Below are 27,183 nucleotides of genomic sequence, written 5' to 3' on the forward strand. Positions count from 1 at the left end.
CGCTGATTAATAATACCCTTCACTTTCCCTCACACTCTCCGTCTTCCATGACGCCCACTGCCGGATTAGACGCCGAGTGGGGCAGAGAGGACGCCGGACCTCAATCATTTGGGTTACTGCCCGGAGAACTACTCCGGATTATACTTAAGGCTCTCTTGCCTCACCTCATATCCCCGGCGGAGAAAAATTAAGAACTTTCAAAGCGAAAGTACTCTTTAAAACCCGGATATCATGCAATCATTTCAAATATGAAAATACTTTCCGACAGCGATTGGAGGTCGGACTTCTGGTTAGTGATCCACAGTCATGATTGGGGGACAAACATATTTGCTTCAATATTCGTATAAAAGTAAAAAATAAACTGGAGAGTTAGCTACATGATAGCAAACATTATCTTGGATATTACCCAAAAGTTGCTGAAATAGGTACCTCCCGAGACTTGGTGGTTAATGAGGGGGGAAATTTGTCTAGTCCTCTTGACCAGTTTCCGATGATAATTACGGAGTTGATCTATTCTCCCAATAAGGCGGTGGGTATTTAAAAATAATCGAGCAATAAAGTTACGAGACACGAAGCTGTCTATAGAAGAGTTATTAAGATCTGTCGCTAAGATTATAAATTAATAGTGGTATTAGGCCCTTTTAAAGCAGATGCCTCGCGTCGCATTGCCGGGAGCAAACACACGAATATCTATTGTTGTTTATTTGTTAAACAAAGGTTGTAAAAAATATAGTCTCGAAAGACTCGGTGAAAATTATTTTACTATAATGCTATCACGTTTGATGGTTACTGATGTGCACACTCACTTCTCATCACTTCACTGCAACACAGCTATCTTCTTTTGTTGAAGCATGAACCTTTAAATACTCGGACATTCTTAAATGTGAAATTGATTTAACGAAGCATATTTCATACGTGTCTTGTGACCAACTCAGGGATTAATTCGGTGAAGTTAATGAATTTGGTTTGTTAAAATTTGTAAAACATAGAGCCAAAAATTAGAACCCCAGTTTTGAGTACGCAGTTTACTTCATAGCATTAAACTGAACTAGCATTGTACGCGTCAGAACATTATAGTCTGGCTATAGTGATCTTTGATAATCTGCTTAACATATAGTAACATCCCGTATAATAATTTATAATAAGAGGTATATGATTTAAGCCCCAAGACAGCAGAATAATTTTCTTTTCCGAAAAGCTGAAACACCAGTGAGAATTACACGATAACTTCATCGAAAATGAATGACTGAAAACGACGCTGTCCAAGGACACGTAAGACAAGCTCGGAGAAACAGCTTTGATAAGCCGGCAGTCGGAAAGGCCCAATAAAGAAGACTTATCGAAGATTATTATTGCTTTTGAAGATGGATTCGATGAGTTGGACGCTTTTCTTTTGCTCTTCTCATCGAGATCTGGTCTCCTTCATCCTCGAACATACACAGAGCGGAGAGCGTGAATTTGAAGGGGGAATTCTCTCTCTCTCTGGCTCTCTTTCAGTGCTTGGTCCAAATAACCCATCCCCCCCGCCCACCATCTGTGCGCTTCCCTCTCCGCTGTACCCTCGACCCCCCTGCCCTACTCCCACCCACCATGTGTCCCCGAGAGATTTCTTCATAAGCCACAAGGGGCGCCGCGGAGGAGGAGTCGATCCACGGAACCAAGTCTCCCTCTGTTCGGTGTGCGGAGCAAGAGAACTCTTTCCTTTCCCTCAATCTCTTTCCTTCTGTCTCCGAATATTTCTCACCACTTTGAACATTCCTCGCTGCTTCTCCTCTCCCAATACCCTCTGAAAGGATCGAATCGCGGCATCGATATTTTTTCACGGTAAAAATTTCTTCATCCATCACAAAACATCTGTGCAAAGAAAGATGATTTATATACTCTGGCATTTTAATAGTGCGGATTTACCGTATAAATAAAATTCCAAAAAGTCGATGATGATGTATAACCAATTGTGTATTCCCGTGAAATCCCGTGAATCAAAGTGAAATCCCGTAAAATTGTTTTCACACGGTCATCATGCCTCATAATGTCGACAACTAAGTTATCCTGTCTTCTCCTTAAGGTTTTTAGAATAATTATACTTTCTCTCACTCTTCTTATCACTTCCTCATAACTTACTCGGTCGATCCATTTTATCATCATCATTCTTCGGAAGCACCACTTAAAGAATGCTTCCACTCTTGACTTCTCTGCTGCTGTCAACGTTCAAGACTCCCTCCCATTGAGAAACATGCTCCATATGTAGCGCCTGATGAATTGTTTCCTCACTTCTATGCTTGTATTTTCAGCAGTAAGTAAATTCTCCTTTTTTTCGAAAGCCCTCCTCCCCTAATGTTATGGAGGATAATTGCTTCCGATACGCCAAAAAAATCTTTCTCAGAGGAAACGGGAAACAACAAAAATTTATTTCACCATACTAGCTGACGCTCCCTTGATAGGCGCTAAAAAAGAATCGCTGACAATATTTTGTAACAAATTTGCAAGAGCTTGTAGATCTTGTTTCCCAATTGACTTTCTAAAATGGCTTGAAGTATGAAACACTTTACTGACCTTGTCAAAATTTTGCTACTTAAGAATACAATCGTAGGGTGATATCATTCACGCGCTCATTCGAGCATCAATTACTACTTAACCACTGAGGTAATTGAAATTGGGAAATTAAAGAAGTTTTCGGCGTATCAGGGGAATTTTTGCCATGATGGACGAGCAGTTGCCATTTTTTTCGCCTGATTAAGGAAATCCTATTTCGAAATCAGCATAGCCATTATCCCAGTACATGCTGTCTAATCGTTTAAGAGACTTCTTGTCTTACATCATTTATCCTTATTTGTGTACGTAAATTCTTAGCTATTCACAGAATTCACAGACATTTTATTAAACAATGGATGAAGGTTAATCATTTTAAAAATGTAAGAAATTAATTTTTATGATACATGGGACGTATTGATGCTTATGAGAGACTATCTAATTTTCTCTGCTTGGTTTTTAGTTCTTCTTGTTCGATCAGTTATTGTGGTTGAGTTTCGATTCTCTAACTTCCCTAGTCCTTATCGCCGTCATAACTCTCCACCTCCTAGTCCAAGGCGCAGTCCGCTCGGGCCTTATCTTCCTCTTGAATTGGAGGGTCCTCCAAATTTTTAGCACCTTGCCTTTCCCTTTCAAGGGAAATATTCAATAATCCTCCCAATTCTGCTGCCATGACGCTTCTGAACTGTCTGTAGAGTTTATATGATCCCTGATTTCGAGTCCATAATTTGAATTGAGCGTACGTTTTGCACTCACAATTTTAGCAGTAAAAAAGCGCGAAACTTATTTTTCTTCTTTGATCGGTATTGAATTATGAAAAATAATTAAGTACACCCAAACAACGAGAAATAAATAGTGAACGTGTGCTTTTACTCTAGTGAACTGAAAACATTTTTCAAATTAAGAACACAATAAATTTTTAAAGTATTTTAAACTTATTAGTATTCTCATTGCTTTGCTTATTATATAACATAATTAAACAATATTCAGATGTGGAAATCCTAGCTCTTCACTGATGGTATTGCACGAAACTAATTTTAAATGTATTCATGATATAATTTTCAAAGCATATTTTAATTATAAAATGTGGAAAAAAGGATACACGTTGAATTATTTAAGCTGGATTTTTGCCTCAAACCTCGAAACTGTTCGGTGCTTACTTTATCCCATATTTCTCAGTAAGATGTCTGATCTTTTACTTACCGCATAACTTATGAATTTACTTTCTTGTAAATTTGTCGTCTTTGATATTTTTGGAGTCTTGGTACCATAGAGGAATACCGCACGCCCGGGGAGGGCGACATAAGGTACGGGGAAAAGTGGGAAATTTATTTAAATCAAATACCGAATTTGGGGAAGTGCAAGAGATCCCATTAGTGGGTTGTGGAGTCAACTGTGGTGAGTGTTATCTCTTTGAGCACAGGAAATTCCCGCGTTGGTTTTTCTCCTTAGCTTGGGTCTTACAAAAAAAAAGTCTTGGGTATTACCAATTTCTTGAAAATCTTCATTTATGCAGGTAACCCTAGTGTTCGTTTACCTCCTCAAAAGCACCCTCTTTGCTTAGATTTTGTCCCACCTAATGAGATCTCTGCTGGTTTGGTTGGCGTACGCATTACATTTCCTCCGGTACGAAGAAAAATAAATTTTGGTCATCTACATTCATTTTGTCTTTAATTATCCTCAGAGCTTTTAATTGCATTGATTTTCCTCATAAAATTAATTGACTTGAGCAATATTAGGAATGTATTTTGTAGTCATTTTATAAATTATTAAAATATAAATGTAAAATAAAAAAAGCGATTATCCCAACAGACCGTGATTTTGACAGAACTTCAGTTATGGTCAGTGTTAAAAATACGAAGTGATTTTTGAACGTTTTCTCGCGGGAATCACCATTCTTTTCCCATTTCCTTCGAACGCCTTCCTCGAGGCTTTCAAGGATTATTGGTGTCCCACTCCCCTTCCAAAGGAAGCAGTCGAGTTTACGACGAAGAAGCCCCTTCTTATCCTTCTACCCCTTCCATTCCGACTCCCACCCCAAAGCCTCAAAGTCCTCACGCACGTCGGAGATATGAGACACTTGCTCCTTCCTCATCGCCCATTTTCTTCTTATTTTCTTCCCCGCACACAAACATAAAAAAAGGAGGAGGAAGAACCATGCGTGAGGGTGGAACGACCCTCCTCCTCCCTCTAGCACCAAACGCATTCCCTACGCTTTTTGGCCTCGGTCGATGCATTAGGACCCCTAATCCGTCTTTCCGTGAAGACTTTAAAACTCTGCTGCTCTCAGGAGAGGGTTAAAGGGTGCTCTGCACTTATCGCCCCGAAGCAGCGGGTCTAAATTTGGATGCCCGTCCATTCGCCTCCGACACAGCATTTATTACGGCCGCTGCAATGACCACGCATTGACGCCACTGGTGTCGTTAACGCCTTCGTAAGCGCATCGAAATAACGCACGAACGCTCTGGGGAGATGTTAAACAATGAACCTACTCCAATCACTAGGTTGGAAGGCAGAGGCGAGTTGTACACTAGCGCTTGAATGGCGAAGTAACTATCGCAACCATCGAATTTCGCTGGTGTCTCTGTGTTAAGCCTGAATCACACGACCATTTTCTTTAGTCACGAAAAGTGATCGCTCTAGTGATCATTTTTCTGAATCACACGGTCCCTCCCGCCGTCGCTTTTCGCATCACTTTCGATATCACAGCTCGTAGTCATAGGACCCGCATAGCGAAAATATATAGCGTGTATGTTTAAGTTAACAATCAAATGGATGTAGAGTCTGAATTGGGAGTCCTTCCTGTTGTTTCGACGTTTCATTCTCAATCTTATGGATCTTTTATGTCCATCATTAACTCTCCATATTGGCATGAGTTTTTTCTTGCGATAATTTCTGTGAGTTAGATAAAGCGCTGATTCTTTTCATAGTTCACTAATTATCCCATTAATGAGTGGGGCCTTGGAAAATCCATTTTATTTATTATATATTTTTATTTATTTATTATCCAATACGTCCGTAGAACGATTATTGATCAAGGAAAAATGTCGTGTTGAATTGCGGTAACTTTGAAAATCATTTCATAACGCAATTATTATAATTACGTTCGTATTATACCCTATCATTATTGCCACGCGAAAGATAATCATAATTGATTTACCAATTATTATTTATTATTACCAGGAAAAGTATTTATGAGAAAACATTTAGCCCCAATAAGGCGTGTAATATCGAGGTTGCAGATACGCCAGAAATAGGATTCGGAGTATATTGCTCGTTTTATCTGATTACTGCCCAAATTTTGTGCCAGCAAGAGTTGAATTTGGGTCGCTCGGGTTTTTTGGAGCAGATTTTAGATAAAGGGAATAGGAATGCGTCACTCTTTACAAAGGGAGTATTCGTGAAGACAACAAATTTAGCCATTTCCGGGTCACTCACGGAATTCCTTCCCTAATCCGGAGGGATCTGCCGTGAGGTCAAGAGGAAGGAGAAGCTCAATCGAATCGAAATTAGGCAACGAAATCGAAGGTATCGTGCGGGCCAGTTCCTTGTTTTTCGAAAATTAGATTGAAAGCCCGTGTCACATTAGCAGTGTCGCAGCCAGAAAACAAGCCGGGGGACGAGGGAGGGGGTTTGATTCTTCAGTCGCAAACATTGCACTCCAGAGGAAGGTTATTTATAAAATTTACGGCATGATTAACTCAAGAAACACTTTCCAAAGAGATAGTAACAGCATTAGTTTTCAAAATTATTTTTCACAAGAAAGTTAATTTTTTTTCCTTTAACGTTTCTCATTAAAATAAGATCAGGGAAGAAAACAAATTTTGGCGCCAGAGGGTTTAAAACCCTTTCCCCTGGATACACTCCTATGCTCGCATAACTTACAAATTCGCACCTCGAATATATTTTTTTTGAAAGCTTAGGATCCTTGAAAAAGGCATTTTTTTGATTTAATTTTTTTTAAAGATCATGGAAACGAGAACTATTTTTTTAATGAAAAAATCGAAGGCTTTGTGATGACTCACCAAAAATATCTGGTTTCTGGGGAAAGGAATCGTTAGCATTTGAATGTATGGTGGATAATATTGGAATTGAAGATGTTGTTGATGGAAGGGGGTGCCAATAAGTACAGTAGTAAAAAATATTGTAAAGGACTGATTTCTCAACGCTTCAAGAGAGTAAGAATTTTTTCAGAAGCTTATTAGCTTTGCTCAATTGGACCAGAGAGTGCGCTGCGGCATCCATTTATTAATTTTAAGTCGAGTTCATATTAATCCGATCCTGCTACAGTGTAGCAAAATAATTTTTTAATACAATTTTGAAAGCAGTGGAGCTGATAAATATTTTTTCGACTGCTTTATTTGTAGGGAGAAGATGCCCACTACTTAGTTTCCGTCTACGCATTTTTCTTTGAATGCCAGAATCAAGGTATTTTGAAGAATGCGTATTCTAGAGTGGTAAATGTTACTTGAAGAGGGTACATATTTCAAGTTATGTTTGGTCTAGTACCAATGAATGATACTGCATTTACCGAGGCTATGCCAAAGTTGCGATTCTGCTTGCCTTACTGTGTTGAATTCAATTTAAACTCCTTGAATATTTTAAGTGAGGGTTGTATGCTTATGAATTTTTCTTTTGTAACTAATTTTTCCAAAATACGGTTCGCGAGTGTGAAGAACTTCGCTTTCTTTCGAATTGACCATGATAGGTCACACCTCGCACAGACTGACCCTTCTTGGAATCACGCATTCGTGAAGTGAGGGGTCAAGTCCTTTCTCTTTTCCGCCCATTGTCTCCTCTGGTCACTGGGAAATAATTCTCGACCGGTACCGAGAGGATGGGATGCACTTTCATACGATTAGGGGCCCCAACCGACCCGTTCCATCGCAGCAGCGCAAGAGAATGGCTTGGTGCACGCATTGGCCCAAGCAACGCTGCAATACACGACTAGGGCATTGCGTGCATCAGCGAGAAATGCTTGACCTTCAGTAAAAGCGTATTTAATTGAAAGATGGAGGAGGATTAAAAGTAAATTGATCATGATAAAATAAGTAAGTACACTTTTGTGATGAAAACCCATTGGCTTCTCCAGCATGTATAAAATTACCAGCATGGGTATATTCTTTAGGCAATCTAGAAAAAACTTTCATTATGCAGACAAAGAAAAAATAATGGGCAAAATTGAAGGGGGAAATTTCCAGTACATACATGAATGATATCATTACACACAGTTGTTTCAAATCCTGGTGCCCATAGTTAAAGTAAATAAAAAAGTTAGTGTATCGCATAGATCAAACTGTCACAAATGAAAAGTTCGTTTAAAAGCCCTATTCATAGCTTATTTCTCCGTGGAATTCAGATCGCTCTGTCAACGACGCGACGTGAGTGACGACTTCTGTAAACCCATTTAAATTCCCGGTGGGAGACAACACGCCTACCAACCGACTTGAGGATCCTCTGATGTATTATTCATTTACTCTGAGATTAAATTTATCGCGTTTTTTTCATTCTCTAGGTTAATTTTTCCTTCGTCCACGCTTTTATTTATTTTAGTTTGCTTCATTCCCGAAGGAAAACTTTCATGATTCACATCGAGCCCTCTGATTTTTCCTCCTTCATCTTAAATATCCATTCTCGCCTCAAGGCCTTGAAATTGGAAGAATAATCTGTTCCACCCCCGCAATCTCAGCCTTGGGAACAACGTGCCGGCGCCGAAACCGCACCGTAATTTTTTTCACCACATAATTCTCAATCGCGTTGGAACTGAATTTGCAGATTATATTTTTTTCATGGCTACGGCCATGATTACTCGGTGTAAAGAACATGTGTATCTCAGAACCACGGAAATGCGAGGAGTCACCGAGGGGGAATATCCAATTGCAGGAAATGTGAATTTTAATTCATTACCCTGAGCCTGGTGCTCGGATTCATGCGCTTTCATAAAGTTTGAGTGGCGGGAACTGATATTCATCTGCACGCATGCCTGCCGCAAGGGTGTGGGCTGTGAGGTCTCGGCCTTGATAATAAAAGGAGGGAATTGGAAGTCTGGAAAAGGGTGAAAAGATGTATTCCCTCTATCATGGCGCTCAAAATGCCTTTAAACTCAGCGCTATCAGAATTTTAATTAAATTAAAATGAAAGAGGATAAGTTATGAAGTTTAGCTAGTGGAGCTGTTGGCTGCCTACAGAAGGGTCCCCGGTTCAAACCCCGGATCAAACTTTATAATACCCGTGCCCTGGATAAGTGGCTGCCCCCTCTACCCATACTATGTGACATTCGGATGCTAGCGGATTACTATGGTGTGAGCCCTACCACACCTACCGAAACCAACCTTGGAGTTGAAACACTGAGTGACAAATGAAGTAGACGAAGAGATTAATTAGTGATACGTGAAAATCGCATACGCGATAAATGCGATATTGATGCAATACACCTGAGTAAATGCGAAATGGGCGCGATGACAGGACTTTTATAATATTTAAACACCATATTTGCTTTTTCGATGGCAAAATTCGTAAATTTAGTGCCCAGCCCGCCCCTCGCTACGCCACTAGACGTTGGGCATTACTGCTTCATACGTGTTTACATTAATTTTCATCGGCAGCTCCTAGAAAGGTTGAGAGAGAACCCTGGTAGCATCTGCGATGGTAAGCAAATATGTCGTGCCATCTGCCTAGAAAAAACTGAGTTTGGTAATGCAGCACTCCACAAAATCTGGGCACCAGTTAGTAGCGTGGATGCACAGAGGTTTTTCAGCCAGTAAAATCTAGTTGTGACTGACAGAGGCAACTATTTGAAGGAAGAAAGTGTTGAAACTTGTTCAATGTTGATTTTCAATTAGCTTAAATGATATTCAGGCTAATAATATTATTTTTAATTGTTTACTTTCATCTTAATCCTTAATTTATTAGTGCCATACCCCATAATTATTTAAACTATTCCGTATTTTTTTCAAATAACTGTGTTTCATCGTACTTTGTCGTCAACTACTAGTGATACATAATGAAAATAAAAAAATAGACGCTACAAAATGCTATAAACTGTAATTGAAAGTGCGATGAAATTAAAATGAAAGTGCTATTTTCACGTACCTCTAACTATCATTATATCTTCCTTTTCCAATTCTGTCAGTATAATTTTCTTGTCATACATGAAAGTCAATTGCTATGAATCAGCTGGAATTACTTGTCGTTCGTGCCTCTATACCCTTATCCTGGTGTTCTTTAAGCTTGCCAATCCCTGACACGCTGTCAATCCAATGCAAGGTATTTCGAATTACTTATACCGTCTTTTGTTGATTTGCGTAATATAAGTTTTTCTATGAAAAACTTAATCGAGCACCACATTACATAGTTGCACTACTGTGGTCCAAGAAAAAACAGCACAATTTTAAGTCATTATAAGTTTATGTGATCGACCTAATACAGTGCAGCATTTCATCTATATTAAAATCACAGGAAGTCAGTATTTAGATTCAGTTGCATGTTTCCCTGGGGGGTGTTCTGGAGTCGAACTAAAAAATTTGGAAGAATCATTAAGAGAACCTAGCTGACTTATCGAGTTAAAAGCAAAATTAAGCGTTACTGGCCTTGAACACATCGAAATATCCTCTGGTTAAGTAATGGTCTCTAAAAGTCTATGGAGTAGGTAATGCTGCATGGGAGAAAGAAATCTTTTCATGTAGCCGAGGTTATTATTTATTTTTTACATTTTTTTTGTAAGATACGAACTGATATATTCTGTGGGTTAACCCAAAACCAGGAAAATATAGACACTCTCACCCGGATGGGAACCCGAGAAAACCTTATTCAATCTATTCGCCGATAAAGCACCAGACCTTTCGCAATAATTTTTGTAATATACCTGGTTATTCTCAAATCCTAGGATTTTCCTGCTTCCCATCTCCAGCTTTTCAGGTTAACCTCTAAGAATTCGACTTCATGACTCCACGTATTGAGGTCAATACGTCAGTTTAGTCAATGGAACGCGTCAATCTACAGGGTCGTATACTAGGGCGGATCGGAAAAATCGATTTTTTTCAAATCCATCTGGCCCAATGAAAAAAAGTTGTGGGACCGATCAAAAATAAGGCCTGAAAAATTTGAGACCTGTAGGTGAACCCCTGACCCTCGCTCAAATGCAATTTAGGGGGGGAAGGTCGAAATTCGAAAAATATAGTATTTTATGGTCATTTCCTATAGATTTTGCCGAGTTACTGCCCTTTAGGGCAAAGATTTCATGCATTTTGACGTATCTGCCACCGTTTAGCCACAAATTGCCTAATTTGAGCCCGCGTCCGCGAAGAAAATATTCCAACGCCCACGCAGCGTCGCGGATACAAGAGCCGCAGGCCGATCCCCTCCCCTCCCCGCTCGCTTCTACCCCTCCCACGCCTCCAATACAGCAAAATTCATCCCGCGTATGCTGCTAGGAGGTCGTTTATCTTTGATGATATAAATCGGAAGATGGTAGAAGGTAATAAAGGAAGCTTAGTGAGACGACTTGTCCCTTATTAGGGGCCTCCTCGGGGTTAAACAAATCGATGTTACCAACTTTTAGAGAAGTGATGAAATAGTTTTAGATCCGAGAACGCAGGAAAGGAGCCTACGGTCCATGAAAAGGCCTCTCGAGTGGCTATAAAAGTGCGCGAACTATGGTGACGCTTCCCTTCCATTATGTGTGTGACTAAATGGATTTAGCGGTACAACAGGAAGTACTAAAACTTACGGAAAATGCGAATAGGCCAAAAGTAGGGTTTTTGCTCAAGTACAAACCTGAAGCACTTTTGAAAGAACATTTGAAATTATGCGATATTTCCGCGTGTAGGAGCATAAGGTGCCCCCCAATGAAGAAGTATGTTGAGAGTCCAGCGGACGAAACTAAAGATGATGGCTGCTGGATTGAGTCCTAAAGAAACTCGACAACTGAGGATAAAAAAGGGAATCGTCGGAGAGCGTTGGGTCGACCTCGTCAATTCTTGTGTGAGAAAACAGTATCAAAAATTTTCTTCATCAATTCATCCGAAGAAAATTAAACTGAAGAGAAATCATCCGATTTTTATCTCTACGTTCCTCATCAAATAAAAATTCAGGACTAAACTCAAACTGTAACTTCTGCGTGGAAAATGCGTCAGCCAAATGTGATTGAGGTATATGCAAGAACAAAGAAACAGCAATGATCGTCCCCGCAACTTTAGTTGACGCAAAAATCATAACTTCGTAAGAAACATCCAAGGTAGTTTGCAAGTATTACTTTCGTAGACAGAAAAAGATGCTAATTATTGTGAATACGAAAAGAGAGGTATCAAAGTGTGTCATCAAAGGGCTACATTTTTATGGAGTGAAAGACTATACTTTTGTCTGATAAAAAAGGTGAGAGCACTTATCAATCCAAGTTTAGAGGGGAATGTGTGATGTTAGTTGAAGAAACAGGGTCCCACTTTTGGGTTTGCCTCCCCCGTCGGAGGATTAGCAAAAGTTATAAAATCTGCGATTCTCGATTCCTTTCAGTCAAAATTAGATACACAAAAATAAAAAGGATTTGAATGCGATGGTGAATGCCGCCCAAAAAGGAGGCATCATCCCTATGCTACAAGCATAATTCCAACTTCCCTTGATATGTGAGTAAACTCCTCTCGGGATTCCCACCGGGTTAATTTGTCCAAAATGGCAAACGTTTCAAGCTCCGACTCGGGGCTCATCATCAGGGATAAATTTCGTTGAATCCCGAAAAGAGTTTACCCACATCATTCGCCGGGAAAGCATCAAATCATATTTCATCCCTTTCAGAGGTCTATTTGCTAATTGCACTAAGTTGACTTAGATTTGCGACATAAACATTGGGAGGGCAATCTAAGGACCGAATTTGCGTTGTTGCAAGTATGCGTTTGGCGGCCGATCCGAGATTTTTTAAAGTGCTGGATTTTAATATCAACTTTAAGGACCACTCGCTGATGACATATTGGAGAGAGACCACAGTACCTCCGGCTACATCTGACCATAGTGCTGTGGATTTTCAAAAATCTATTGATGAACGTTCAAATTTGAAGTTAAATATTTCTTTTTATTATACATACGGACGAGAGATTCGTGAAGAAATCCACCAAAACTTTGTTGACAACAGCGAAAGACGAGGAATGACACTGACATAAGAAATACAGACTGGAAAGCAGGTAATTGAAAATTTCTTTCGTGATTGTTCCTCCACAGACGATACTGAAGCATTAAATATTTAGACTAACGAAGTGAGACGCACTTGGTGTGAATTTTGGTGCATTTGGCGCGTGGGAGAGGCTTGCGGGGAGGGGACGTGAACGGCTTTTGCCCAAAATCCATTTAATCACATCTGTCGGACAAAGCCGAAATTGGAGCGCATATCCGAAGTAAGCACACCTTTATAGCCACTCGAGAGGCCTTTTCATGGACCGTAGGCTCCTTTCCTGCGTTCTCGGATCTAAAACTATTTCATCACTTCTCTAAAAGTTGGTAACATCGATTTGTTTAACCCCGAGGAGGCCCCTAATAAGGGACAAGTCGTCTCACTAAGCTTCCTTTATTACCTTCTACCATCTTCCGATTTATATCATCAAAGATAAACGACCTCCTAGCAGCATACGCGGGATGAATTTTGCTGTATTGGAGGCGTGGGAGGGGTAGAAGCGAGCGGGGAGGGGAGGGGATCGGCCTGCGGCTCTTGTATCCGCGACGCTGCGTGGGCGTTGGAATATTTTCTTCGCGGACGCGGGCTCAAATTAGGCAATTTGTGGCTAAACGGTGGCAGATACGTCAAAATGCATGAAATCTTTGCCCTAAAGGGCAGTAACTCGGCAAAATCTATACGAAATGACCATAAAATACTATATTTTTCGAATTTCGACCTTCCCCTCCTAAATTGCATTTGAGCGAGGGTCAGGGGTTCACCTACAGGTCTCAAATTTTTCAGGCCTTATTTTTGATCGGTCCCACAACTTTTTTTCATGGGGCCAGATGGATTTGAAAAAAATCGATTTTTCCGATCCGCCCTATCGTATACCCGCACGATAGTACACTCGAAGTTTATCTCCGGAAAAGCATACCGTCTTTATGGATTTGGACTTGCATTTCGTTTCGTTCTCGCGAAAAAAGAAAAACGGCCCGCGCAAGGATGGTCTGATCCCGATTAATCCCGACTTCGAAAAAAAAGGAGAGAAGTAGTCTTGGGCGAAAGACAGAAATATCTCTGAGCAGTCCAACTTTATGATTCTTCCTCTCGGTTTGTTGGAAAAGGCGGAAGAGATCTCCTTTGGTGTTCCGATAAAAGGAGTAGAACCGTCTTCGGCGCACCGGCGATCAAAGCTAACAGGGTCCTGCCGTCCGCAAAATATTGGAACAGAAGAGAAGCGCCAAGCGGCCGGTGAACTTCGGATACACGAACAGCATAAGGGGCAGAATCAGATTGGAATGGATATTTTTTTTCTCTAGTTCTATTGACTCTATTGAAGTTTACGCCTTTCGTGATAGCAGCGTTTGACTGCAGCGAAACATTTGTAAGGGGACGATCGAACCAGAGCTATGATTGATGAAGACGGTTTTCATTGGTGTTATCATGGAAAAAATGTAGAAAATTCCTTAAATAAGCATTGAAGTTATGATTTCGGGGAAGTTGTGACAAGTTGAGAGGTGCACTTGGTTAAGAAATGGAATTTTCCGGGTTCCATTTCTGGTGGAGCGTTTGGTACGTATTCTGCATTTAAAATCCTCGCTGTAAAGATTTACGGCTATCGGGAACTGATGTTGAATCGCAGGTGACTCGTAAAGGTCCAAACTCCCTTCTTCATTGTTAATGTTTGCAATTCACCCCCAATCGGACTAGAACGCTCCACTTTTAACTCTCAAATATGTTAATTGGATGGATGAGGCAGATACTTTGTGGAGATCCATTATGAGATATGAAGTGAAACACTTTGCACTTTCCACACAAAAATGTATTAAACTAGAGTCGACATGTTTCGCTGCACTGCAGCATTATCGAGACTAAACCAAGAAATTAACCATACCAATATATATATACACAAATTGCACACTCGCAAACATTTGAGAAACCTTCCACCCCCCATTTCTCAAATGTTTGCGAGTGTGCAATTTGTGTATATAACGAAGGGTTCCGGATTAAGCCTTGGGACAAACCCAAACAAAAACCCTGATAGTGTAAGGTGGCACTGGGAAAGGAACTGATCCCCAAGCCCTGAAGTTTTGCAAATCACTCCCCCAAGTTTTATTCGGGGTGAACTCTACCCTAACCAACCTAAGCATTGAATCACTGACTGAGTGAACGAAGAGCAAGAAATATAATAATGCTGAATGCTCAGTCCGGAGATCACAATTCACCTTCATTTTGCAGTGTCCATGCCAATGGTCTTCATAACTAATGATTCAATTTATGAAATTCCAAACGTTTAAATAAAGCCCTGTATTTAAGGCAAAATAAATCTTGTTATTTAATCGAACAGAAAAAAATACGTGGCCCCAATCAGAGGTCCACAAAACTAGGTCTCAGGACACCGCTTTTGTGCGGCAATATGAGAATCAGTACACGCAAGTTTTCATGGCCGGAGGATATGAAGATGGATTTCAGCGCGTTGCAGGTAGCCCTAGGAGAAATGTCTATTTCGTATGTGAGACGGCGAGGGCTGAAGCCAATCGCCTGCTCCTTATGCGTGCCAGAACTGGTTCGTCGCGGCGCTGTTCGTACAATGCAATTCGTCTCCTCTCCCCCCTTTATTGTCGTAACCTTTCTTCTTGTCTTTCCGTGACTCCCGTGGGCCCTTATTGGCGTTCGCAGAGGAGACCGTTCACGGTTGTTGACCCCTGGATCGATGAAATTTCATCCCCACCCGCACGACCAACCAAACCAAGAACCTGCGACGACCTTTCTCTCGTAAAAGGAGCTCACTTCCCACTCCGCCCCCTTCAATTCCGCTTCATTCGCGGGCAAGTTTTGACTGTTTTCCCAGAAGTCACCGCGCGCGCCCTCGCAATGCCGTATATTTTTATGCATTCCATTAAGAGAACCGCGCCCCCCCCCCCCCAATCGACCGGTCGTATTCTGACCTGTTTTCGTGAATCACCTCTCGATTAATACTTGCGTTATGATTTTGATAATATTTACGGTAATGAGGAAGTGCTAAGATGAGTGAGATAAAATAGAAGTCTTCTAAAATCTTTGGGAGAAACCGACACAATTTAGTTGGCCACATTATGACCCAAACATGATAGCCTGATGAAAACAACCATAGATGGACAGGTGGATAGGATGAAGGGCAAGGGATGGCCCCGAATGAGTTACATAAGATATGCTATTAAGGATGTAAAAGAGAAGAAATATGTCACTTTGAAAAGGCTAGCGCATAGGAGAACTGCGTCAATACAATCTCAGGATTGTTGACTTATGATGATGATTAGGATAAGAAGAGAGACCCTTGTCAAAATTTGCCTCTACTTTAAAATATCACATTCCAGGGAACACCGAAAAATATTTTTAAATTTGAGGCACAGTTAAATGTTGAAAATGGAGTTATCTATGTACCCTGAATTTTTAAAGTTGATCACGTAAGTTTTAAAGGATTTACACTTTATACTTGGTTAAGATAAGTAAGGAGGCTTCTCCGAAGGCAATTCTATGGAATTTAAGCAATTTAAATGTCCAAAAAATTTTTAATGACTTCTATTTCGTAGTTCTTGTGCAATGATTTTGATTTTTTGTAATAATGAACACTTATCTGTGCATAAACTTGCCTTGATGCTAAGATATAGTTATATGTTCGTGCTGCCATGTGTATCAGATGGCAACCCCGCCGATATAGAGCTCTTCTGTGGTGCCTAATTTCATTCTATTACAGCCGATGCTAATATGTATGCTATGAATTATGTTATTAGTGAAATTAAGGCATATATATAATATTATTTAATATTACAATTCCCTCATAAAAATCTAAAAGGATGGGCCGCGAAACATAACGAAAACCTGATTATGCGATCAGATTCAAAAAAAGTTATTTTAATTTTAATAAACGATGAACTGCCATACGTCACTCAGACGTAGTCATATATAATGCTCCGCGCGTAGATTCTGGTTTGAAATCTTACTGCTCTCCTGAAAATACGAAGGAGGGATGCAGACAAAATGGATTTGGTTGAAATGCGCGGAGGAACTTACGATTTCCCGGAATCAGCCCCTCCTTTCCGTCACATGTGTCAGTTATGGCCGACGTATACAGGAAGGGTTTATGTGATACATACGGGGCAGGGTGTATGAGGAAGGAGAGGGAGTTAGGTGGTCCGGAGAGGGCAAAATGGATGCTCGGAGGAGACTGGAAGAGACGAGCTTTTTGCGGGGGCGGGCTGCGAAATGGACGTACTCTCGGAGCGACTCCGCCAATGCATGCATATTGCATACGAAGGGATGGAGCCCAAAAGTGCGTTTCGCTCCGAAAGGATGTTGAACCTTCGTGGCTGGTGCAGCTCGCAGTAGGTCACGTTGCTATGTGCGCGGGTGAATGCCATTGTTGGGGCCGAGGATCGGTTGGTGCACTAAATTGTGTCGTAAAAAATGCATGAAAATAGTGGATGGGAACGTAAAAATGGGAATCTCTTCGCGTGTTTTATCGAAATGCCTCTGATTGGGACCGCGTATTTTTTTCAGTTCGAATAAACGATAAGATTTATTTGGCCTCGAATGTGGATCTAAAGCTTTAAATTATTGGCGTTTCGTGTATCGAATTAGTGACGAAGACCATTGGCATGGAAACTGCAAAAGAAAGGTGAGCTGATATATCCGGAAATAGATGTGTGCTGCTCAAATTATATGGCATCGCAAGAGAATTCCGGTTGATATGGAATATCACTTTACCGTGACTATAATAAAATCATTAGCACAATACGGAAATGCCATTTTTAAATCTATAATTGGAGCAGAGACCATTCGTTTTAATTTCCAACCTCATATGAACATCGTGATGCCATAAAACTCTCGGACTGTTAAGGAGTAGCACTTTTTCAAGGAAGAAGAACAGTATTTCTTTCAGTAATCTCTGTGAAATTGCTCTGTTTTTCCATAACTTTATCGGAAGCCTTTCTTCTCCTCCTTCCCATATTCTCAGTACACTTCCAATCTTAGTTATGCGGTCATAATATATCGTGTAAATAAATACGATCATCGACTGTCCAACCGAGTGAAAGAGAAGAGAAAAGCTTTCAGATGCTCGGAAAAATGTTGGGCATTTATTAAGCCATAATGAGAGGGCTATTAAATTTTATGACAGTTTTCCATGTAGGCAAGTATAGTGCCTTTCACTCCATTACCCCTTCCCTTAATAGGTATTATTATTGTACCTTCCGTAATTCTGATGGAGAGGAGAGAAGTATCCACTCCTCTTACTTAAAACAGGTGCATAATGGTGATATGGAGCTATTGTGTTAAGTGCTTTCTTATTGATGGCCGTGGAACTTCACCGTTATCGATCGCTTCCTATAATTCCATCACTGCGAGTTTTCCTGTGTACTTCCCTCGCCCATACAACCACCCTTGTGTACGATGTCAATTTGAGAGTCATTTTTATTATACTCTTGCCAAAAAGCCTTGCCAGTCCAAAAATATGAAAGCAATACTTTTTAAGGCATAAGGCATTTTCATGCGCAGCGACGCATGCACATCTATTAACTCGATGACAATTGACAGTAATTCGTACAGCATTATTTGCCCTATCCGCAGCGTGAGTTGAGCGAAACAAACTATGCAATATGTTTCCCAGTCAACCTGTCATCTCAAACTTTTATGACGTCATCTACAACTACATACTACCTTGCAAGGCATAGGGGTGTTGCGGGAGGTCTCAAGAAAGTCGACTGATAAAAAATAATACCTGAGAATACTCGATGTGTGGAATCGTTGATAGCGATTGTTGTAGCCCAGGATTTTTGATATTGAACCAAATGAGTGAAGGAAGGGTTAATATTTTTTTGACAGTGATAGTGTTAATTTTGGACCCAGAGCTCTCATTTGAGATGAATGTTCTTTTTGGCGTCTGAGGCAACGATGAATTCATCTACATCTATATACCCTGCAAGCCGCCTAAAAGGCTTGTGGCAGGGGGTGTTAGGACACCAGCCGTCTACGCATAAAAAATGAAGTGCTCCACGAAGTTGGGACTAGCATTTATTAAAGTCATTTATGGCTCGGGGGAAAAACGAATTAATATTATTGAATGCCTGGGAGAGAGGGAAAGGGAAGGTTTTTGCCGTATTGTTGGGAGAGAGATGTGCCTTGGCGACGAGACGCGAATGGAGTAAAGGGGAGTTTTTTAAAATAGCAGCCACCGCGAGAGGAGGAGGAGGGACGTGTTTGGGAATAACGGGTGCAAGGCACGTAATGGAGGAGGGGGAAAGGCGAGGGCGGGAGTTCAAAGGGGGGTAAAGGACCCCTCGAGAGGTCGATTGCTGGGTAGTACGGAGAAGAGCGAGCGCCGAGGAACGAAGAACAACTTGGTGCCGAAGCCATGCGTAAACAGTACTACTCAACGCTCAGGACTTAAACTTCCTGATAACCTAATTAGTTAATCTACATGCTATAGCTCGCGAGCTGTATGGTTGTTCGTCATGGAATGTTTGGCTATCAGCCAAGTGAAGGGAAGTAAATGGTTCAGTAAATTCTTAGAATGCCTTGCGTTCTGCTCAATTTTATTTCGGCCGCCAACCGTTTGTTAATCGCAAAAATTATTTGCCGTAGCTTTCCGTTTTCCATTGTACATATAACTTATTTGTAATTGTCTCTCGTGGCTAGAAATGTTATGGGTTGACAAAAAGGTACTACACATAATGGCTTTGAAACAAATTTGGTCTGAATTATTATTGCGGATTAAGCTAAACCAATGGCCATCAAATTATTTTGTAATTTTAGATGCCTTAGGGAAGTAACGAGAGGAGTTTGGAGTTACGAGTTTAAAAAAATACTTTTATTTGCATTTCAATAATTTATGAATTCATATTTGTCTACTGTCTCATATTCACAGTCGTTTGACGGACTTAGATGTACCACTCTTTTCTTTTATTATGGGGAAACCTTCCTCGGAAAAATAAAAGAAGCCGGGACGGATATTTAAGCCTTTCAATTAAGGATACTTAGTGATCGCTGTAGCATGAAAGGGTCATCCGTGAATTAGTGGCACAGTAATAGCCTGCAGCTCACCACCAAGCCCCCGTCTAATATGGAGGGAAGTTCTAGGAAAGAGTATTGCACAAGCTGCTTCGTTCTGATATTTTTGAAGTATGCAGTTTTTTTTTTTGCTAATATTTGCTTTCATTCGTTATAAAGGTTATTTGAAGGTGCCAGCAATGAAGGTGCTCCTATAAGGATCACTTTATATAAATACTGACATTTCTTCACGAGATCGATCGCATAGTAATTTCGAAAATCAAAGAGCACGTTAGGTAATATGCCAAAAAATTAATTTCATTCTGAATCTCAACTGTACTTTCACCCCGCAAAAATTTTCTCGTGCCCAAAAATAATGACAGCAGCCACTTCGAATCTCGTCATGAAACTCTTTGCGTTCGATTTGGTTTGGTTCAAATATCGGCGTGTTCCTCTCGAAAAAACAAGTCTATCCTGTCGCTCCTCGAATATTCCGCCCTTCCTGCTCTGGTTTTGTCGGAAAACACGCCTGGACACGGAAGCGTTCACCCTTCTCCTGCACCGGTTTTTTTTTCGGAAACTTTTCTCGGACATGGAGAAGCCGGGGTCCACGCATCGGGATATTTCGGAAACGGTTTCTTGTCTGACATTCTCCTCACGCGCGCTTTCGGACCTTCTAGGACAACCAGATGCTCCTTTTTGTTCAATGATCGTAACTGTACCAGACCCGAAAATTTCTCGTTCTCTCGACATTTCCTTTTAATAGCTTGTCTTCGATTACACGAGAGTCTCAATTTCAATGGGAAAGTTCACGTAACTGATGGTTATCGACGAATCCCGTAATTTTGCCACGTTTTTTCGAAGAGCTAAGAGTTCATATTACTTAATTTATGATTCCAAAATATCTATTCAAAATTTTAAAGCTATCAATACAATCCTATACCTATTAAAATATCATTTCTAATATTAAATTATAGAATTAAAATGTATATTGGTATGAAATCTCGTTGTCTGCTACAAACATTCTATATTTCTATCCCTATACGTGGGTGTCATTACTTTAAATCGACATGAAATTGCATTGGTTTTGAATCGATTTTTTTACGGCCATCCACATTTATTAGCTTAAAATTTATCTCTAAGATAAATTCTTGCTCTGCAGAATTGAAAAAAGTTATTGTCATATCAGTTAACATATCAAATTCTAAAACCTCCATTTTATGCACTTTTTAAAAGTTATTTTTTTGGATTCGTTTCGAAATTGTACCTGAACCTGCACCCTTGTGTTCTATGGCAGTAAACACTGCTCATCGCAAGAGCCAAGGCGATGGAAAACAAAGGAACTGCTTGCGTGGGCAGGGTAAAATTTTCTTTGCTGAGTAAACTGCATGTATGAATCCACAGATCTTCTTGCAACATTTATTACTGCTGGGTATTATCGCGTGCCCTAGCACATTTCGTGAAACAATTGCCAGGAAAGGAGCGCTCGCATTACAATAGAACTAAACGAGACTTATGTTTCTCTCGTTCCTAGACTAAATTTCTAGAAGTAAGCGTGTGCTAAGGTTTTAAAACTAGCAATACAAGTTCGTGTATCCATAGGTTACTTTCTTGCAAAAACAATAGATTTAAAAACAACATATATTACACACGGATATATTCCGTTTGAATTACAGTTATTTCCGGGACTTCACGTGATTCATCACCTTCATTCTTATAGATAGTTTTGTTTGGCTTAATCTGGAGGAGTTCTAGCATATGGGAGTATTAAAATTTAAAATGAATGGTGGAGGCTGATTCATTGTGGCGATCCATAGTAATATATGAAGACTTTGTACTTTTCCACATAATCTTCATTTCAAAGGAGTCAACACGTCTGCACTGAAGTATCAAGACTCCCCTGATGACTCCTTCCTGATGGTAGAGCAATGCAGTCAAACATGTTGAGTCCTTTGAAATAAAGGTTTATGTGGCAAATTGCAAAGTATCATTTCTTAAGTTAAAGTTACAGGTGATTCTCCACAAAATACTTTAATTTCATATCAGGACCGGTTTTCATATTTTGTATTATTCCCATTCACCCACTCATGACATAACTCAAATTGAAGTGAATTAAAATATTTATGGAAAATGGCCGGTAAATTTTATTTTAATAATGCATTTATTCATGCAATGTATTGCACAATCTTTCAATTTATTAAACGATTTTAATTAATTGTCTCCATTACCCGAGGCATGTTCTCCTACACGAACACTACAGGTGATTTATCACTTACTGATAAGGGACAGCGCCACTTTTTGCATCGGAGATTGACAGTCAAGGTCTTACCTGTAAAGAAACAAGAGAAATGAGTTACAAAAGTGATTCATCTGAGCCAATAGGAGCACTGAACATTGAAAATTGCACCAAAACTAACTCGAAGGCATGGCATTTCACACCATATTCTTTCTTTTTCGTGGAATTATGAAGTAAATAACAGTTTTAATTTAAATCATAGGCAATTTCATGTAATTCATTCCAAAACGGTAGCTCTAGGTCCCAGGAACGTATCCGGTAATATATTATGGGATGTCTGGTTCCAAAAGTAACAACTCACCCTTCACCTTTGAATGGAGCTTCTTTTCTCCTTGGTATAATCTCACAAGAATAGCTGCTTCTTGCAATGAGATCCTCTTTATTGAAATATGTTTATTTCTAAATTAAAAATATGTTTTTACTTATGATTTTTATACACATTCTGCAGAGGACGATAGCGGAGTAAGATGCCGAAACGTCGGCATGGAGTCACATATCACCCGTTTGGAAGCCCGAGAGTTTTTCATCCAATCGTTCAGCCAACTCCTTTCTTTAGCTTAGTGCCTGCTCGGTGACTGGTATCGAAGGGTAAGGAGTAGGCTCTGGTTGGAGCATATTTAAGCCATGGAAAGAACTTGAATGCATTGTGGTGACAAAAGAGTCACTGCGCCGTAGTGTCAATTGAGCGACTAGTTATCTTGGATGTGGTCGATTTACGACGAACGCTACGCGCCAAACTGGTTTCTATAGCCTAGCATTTGCTCTCATTTGAATGCGCTCAGTACTCGCCGGAATGCTAAAATAGAAAGTCACAACACGCTGCGCCGACTGTGGGATTGGTGACTTAAAAAGTTGCATCTTTCGTGATACCGATGACCTCACCTACTCCTTTTTCTTTCAAAGTCACGTTTTCAAAGGCCGTGAGGGACTTTCAATACGGGGAGACATTGAGATTAAGCGTCAGGCTGTTCTTTTGGTATAAGGAATATAGGATGCTAAAAATTCCATGTTTACGTTATCACAGCCATGACTATCCAATGCACCTAGATTTTTAATGTGGCCCACCCACGAACTCTCTATTAACAGTCATTGAACGTGTAAGTTGTTGAAAGAATGATACTGTTAATAATTTAATATTTTATTATTTTTATGCAAACAGACATCCCAATCTTTTGGGAAATGTGAAAGCTTGAAATATTTCGTTTCAATTATGTTTCAAGATATTCATAGTTCCCTATTTTAATTGTGCTCTCAGCGTATTCGCGTAAGCCTACCCTCTTGATGCAAAACGCCTGCAAGTTGCTGTGACGAAACTTGTCTCGCATGGCGGTGAAAAATATGGTGATAGGTCAGAATAATGATCAATCGGCTGTCCAAGCAGTGAGCGCTTTAAATGGCATTCATGAAATGACGAAGGATTGTGATGTAATTAACGAACGAGCATGTTAATTTGATAGGAGCCAAAAAGATGTATCAGGTATTCTTATTTATGTTGCATAATATATTGTTAATATATTTAGACAAAATATTAATTATCCTTTGTAACTGGCCTTCTGCTGTTTTTGGGCTGCATTAAATAAATAAATATTACTTCATACTCGGGGAAATGCGTATTCAATTATCAATTGAAATGTCACATGCCATTCGTGCCGTGTGCACTTCTGATAGTTAAAGGCAATAGAATTAAAGGAATTGCATTGATAGAATTAATAGAATGATCATATTTCGCAGATGTCTATCAAATGATAAGCTTCTTCTTAGCCTAGAGCTCTTTATCTTATTCACAATACATTGGGGATGTAGCTCAGTGGTAGAGCGTTCGCTTTGCATGTGAAAGGTCCCGGGTTCGATCCCCGGCATCTCCATATTTTATGTTGTTACTACGAAGATTTATGTGTACGTAAATATTTGTTCATTAGGGAGGGCATTCATGATAACTTTTCGACAAGAAATTTTGCAATACCTTCAAGCTTAATTTATTTTATTAATTAAACGTAATTAATAGTCCTCCCGTCCCGAGCCTCATCCTTGGTTTCCTTATACCTTCCTATTTTCCTCAGTACGGCATCTTCAGCCTTCTTCCTCTTCTATTTTCTCCTTCCACTGTTCCCCGGACTGCTGCATTTAAAATCCACATCCCTCTTAAAATATACCCTATCCAAGTCCCCTTTCTCTTTCGTGTAGTTCTCAATAATGTTCTTTCGTCCCCAATTCTTTCCAGCATCTTTCCATTTCTCACTTCATCCACCCATTTCACTCTCTGCAGCCTTCTCCACACCCACATCTTCAAATCGTAGATCCCTATTTCTTCTTCTTACACACCATAATGCTTTTCGTGATATCATGAGTGATATTTATCCTCGCTACACCAGCGGGACCTCATACTTTGAGGAGTTACTGTCCGAGCATAGCGTATCATTTCTCATGCAAAGCGTTTCCGCTGGTATGCCCCACATTTGATGATTCATCGAGTGTGAAATTGCCCCAGTCCGAATACATTAATGAAAGCAAGGCCATAAAAGTTTTATTGTAGCCACATGAGTGGCATCCAGTGAATATATCCATTCCTGGACTTGAAAAGGCGGTAAAAATGGTTCAGCTCACTGATTCGAGACCTAGTGTGAAATGGAACTGAATCTTTTTTTTTATCTATAGAACAACCCAATCATATGCGTCTTTGTCATTTGAAACACTGATAAGAGATGTTATCTCTCTTTTTGTTGCCTCTCTGAGGAAAAGAGGAGAAGAATTTAGAAACATGAGCGAGAGTTACAGGGAAAATAGTATCTTATGCGCAAGGCAAAGGTAAAGTATATTCTATCCCATGAACGTCGACAGAATTCGGTCAAATTTGATATCTTTATAGCATGACGTATCTCGTTCTCTTTTTGTTTTACGGCGGAAGGAAAGCAAATTTCAAGCTATTAAAAGATCCAATGATACAAGTTTATCTAATAACCTGATCGAATAAGTAAAAACCTTTTTCAGTTAGACTACAACATTCACGTCAAGTCAGAAGCCAGAATTTTGGGGTGGAGTTTCACGCAAGACTGCCGATATCCCATAAACAATCAACTAGTTACAAATTATTTTTTTATTTCTTCATCGAAAGTCTTGAGTGAGAATAGCTATTCAAACAACGATTTTAGCACTGAACTCAATGCAATGGAATGACGATACCAATCCCCTGAGAGAAGCTTAGAAATCGCGCATCCGGACATCTTAGCCATTTGAACGCATGAATAATAATATAATATAGTTTAGGATTTTTGCCCTTCTCATATAATACGCATTGAATTGTTATTTGGTTCTAAACAATCTGGGCCCATTTTTTGCAGTTAGAGTACTTAAAAAAGTACTATCATCCCGTTCGATTTTCGCGCAGTTTCCAATTTAAACTTAATTTTATTTTACAATGATGATCAAGCCACAAATGATTACATGTTCAGTAAACAGCGAACGCAATTCCAAAGTATAGGTTTCAGCGAATTAGATCTCGTTCATATCATCTTAACTTGGCGTAACTACAGAGATGAAAACATGAGACGATCGTCTACCGGTTCACTGCATCATCTTCTGGTGGAAGTTAAAATATAAAGATACTCCCCAAGTCTGCATAGAAGTCGTCTCACAGAACACGTACGGCTTAATGTCTAAATGTATGAACGCGTGAATGAACACGAAAATGCTCCGCGTAAACACCCAACTTGTGCGAATGCATGAACGGAAAATAGAACCTGTTCTAATTTGGTTAATGCATTCGTACATGTTCCGTTCCGGTCCACCAAAATCATTCATGCAAACGTACATTAACTTTTACGTGTTAATGTACCATGTAACCAGGCCTTTATTGTTAGTAACCTCACATGTAATGGTGGTGCCGCGCGACGGCCAGCTTCAGCAAAGGTAACAGGGCAAAAATGTCTAGTCTGCCATCCTTTCATTTTTAATATCAAAGGTCTACATCCTCCTACGCGTCCACTCCTTCGGCTTTCGAAGCCGTCTCGCTGTGAAAGAGAGAAAGAAAGAGCAAAGCGATTCGCATAAACCCGAGTGGGGCGATATCTGAGTCACTCGCCGCACGGGACCCTCCCGAGGATTATACCTCCCCACGGCGTATCACCGTGACTTATTGCGGTGACCTCGATCGAATGCGATGGCAGCAGCGGTTTCTTGGGTGGGGTAAGGAGTGCGCGTCGAAGAAAGAGTGCAGAAAGGTGAGACGGAAGAATTTTGCGACGCTGGGTGTCACGTGACCCGACGCCTTTTCAGACCCCTCCCTCTCCCCCGCAATTCGAGTCGATCCATTGTTTGTTTTTTTCCGCGTCCCGAATCGTCTTGACTCCCCCGCCCCCTCATTCTCTCCCACCCCTCATTTCCCGACCCCCGAGTCACTTTGAATTCGTGACCCGGTCCCTATCCTCGACTTGTGCGCCACGAACTACAGGAGTTATGCTTAAATTTAGGTCCCGTTTTGCGATTTATATCGTCCTTCACACGATATATATCCCATGAGGCCGACGGCTATATCGCCTCGTCTGCCATACATCACACAGTGCCAGGGAATGGAAAGCCATGAATGATCTGAGCCAATCTTAGCGCATGAAAGTCGGCAAATTCCGTTCGCGTTCTCCACGGGGCCCCACTCGGCATTTCTGAGGAAGTTTCTTGGTTAATACGAATCAGACATTGTCATCAAGCCCTGATGAAAATTCATTCAACTGATGTCTCGGAAAGTCGTCGCCAGAGTAATAACCAAAGGGTCCACAAATATATAGGTATTTCTATACTCCGTGGCAACACAATGTGACGTGGTGGCTAACCGAATAGAGATCAAAATTAAAAGTTTTGCACGACTAGCTGCGAAGCCGAAGATCATTGTGCTATGATTTGCTAATTTCGCTGCCGATTCTTAAGAGTAACCTACTGCTGCGGTTTTATTTTCATAGCAGCAAAAAGGTTTAGATACTTAATTGTGTAGCTTACATATTTGCACCTACTTCCCAAACTGTAGGTGAAGAGTACGTGACAAGCCTTAAGCGTCGGAGTACATGTCGTTTTGATTTTTCTAAGGTTTGAGTAGGAAGAGTATAATTGTCAGGCAATGGAGGCGCATGCCTGTCATTATTTCCCCCATCATTGTGGAACAGGATCCGCATTGATATGAAGCGTATTGCAACGGGAAGAACTA

The 27,183-nt window shown here is 40.4% G+C and overlaps 1 protein-coding gene and 1 non-coding gene across 2 annotated transcripts in view; one reads left to right on the forward strand and one right to left on the reverse strand.

Moving 5' to 3' along the window:
- The window catches only part of LOC124156426 (bicaudal D-related protein homolog), a 301,899-nt gene that overhangs the window by 141,849 nt on the left and 132,867 nt on the right, over positions 1–27,183 (reverse strand). The window lies entirely within an intron of this gene.
- Trnaa-ugc lies at positions 23,786–23,857 on the forward strand. The gene has a single exon. It is a non-coding gene; the product is annotated as a tRNA-Ala (tRNA).

This window comes from Ischnura elegans, chromosome 3 (assembly GCF_921293095.1).
Source record: "Ischnura elegans chromosome 3, ioIscEleg1.1, whole genome shotgun sequence".
Classification (NCBI taxonomy): Eukaryota; Metazoa; Arthropoda; class Insecta; order Odonata; family Coenagrionidae; genus Ischnura; species Ischnura elegans.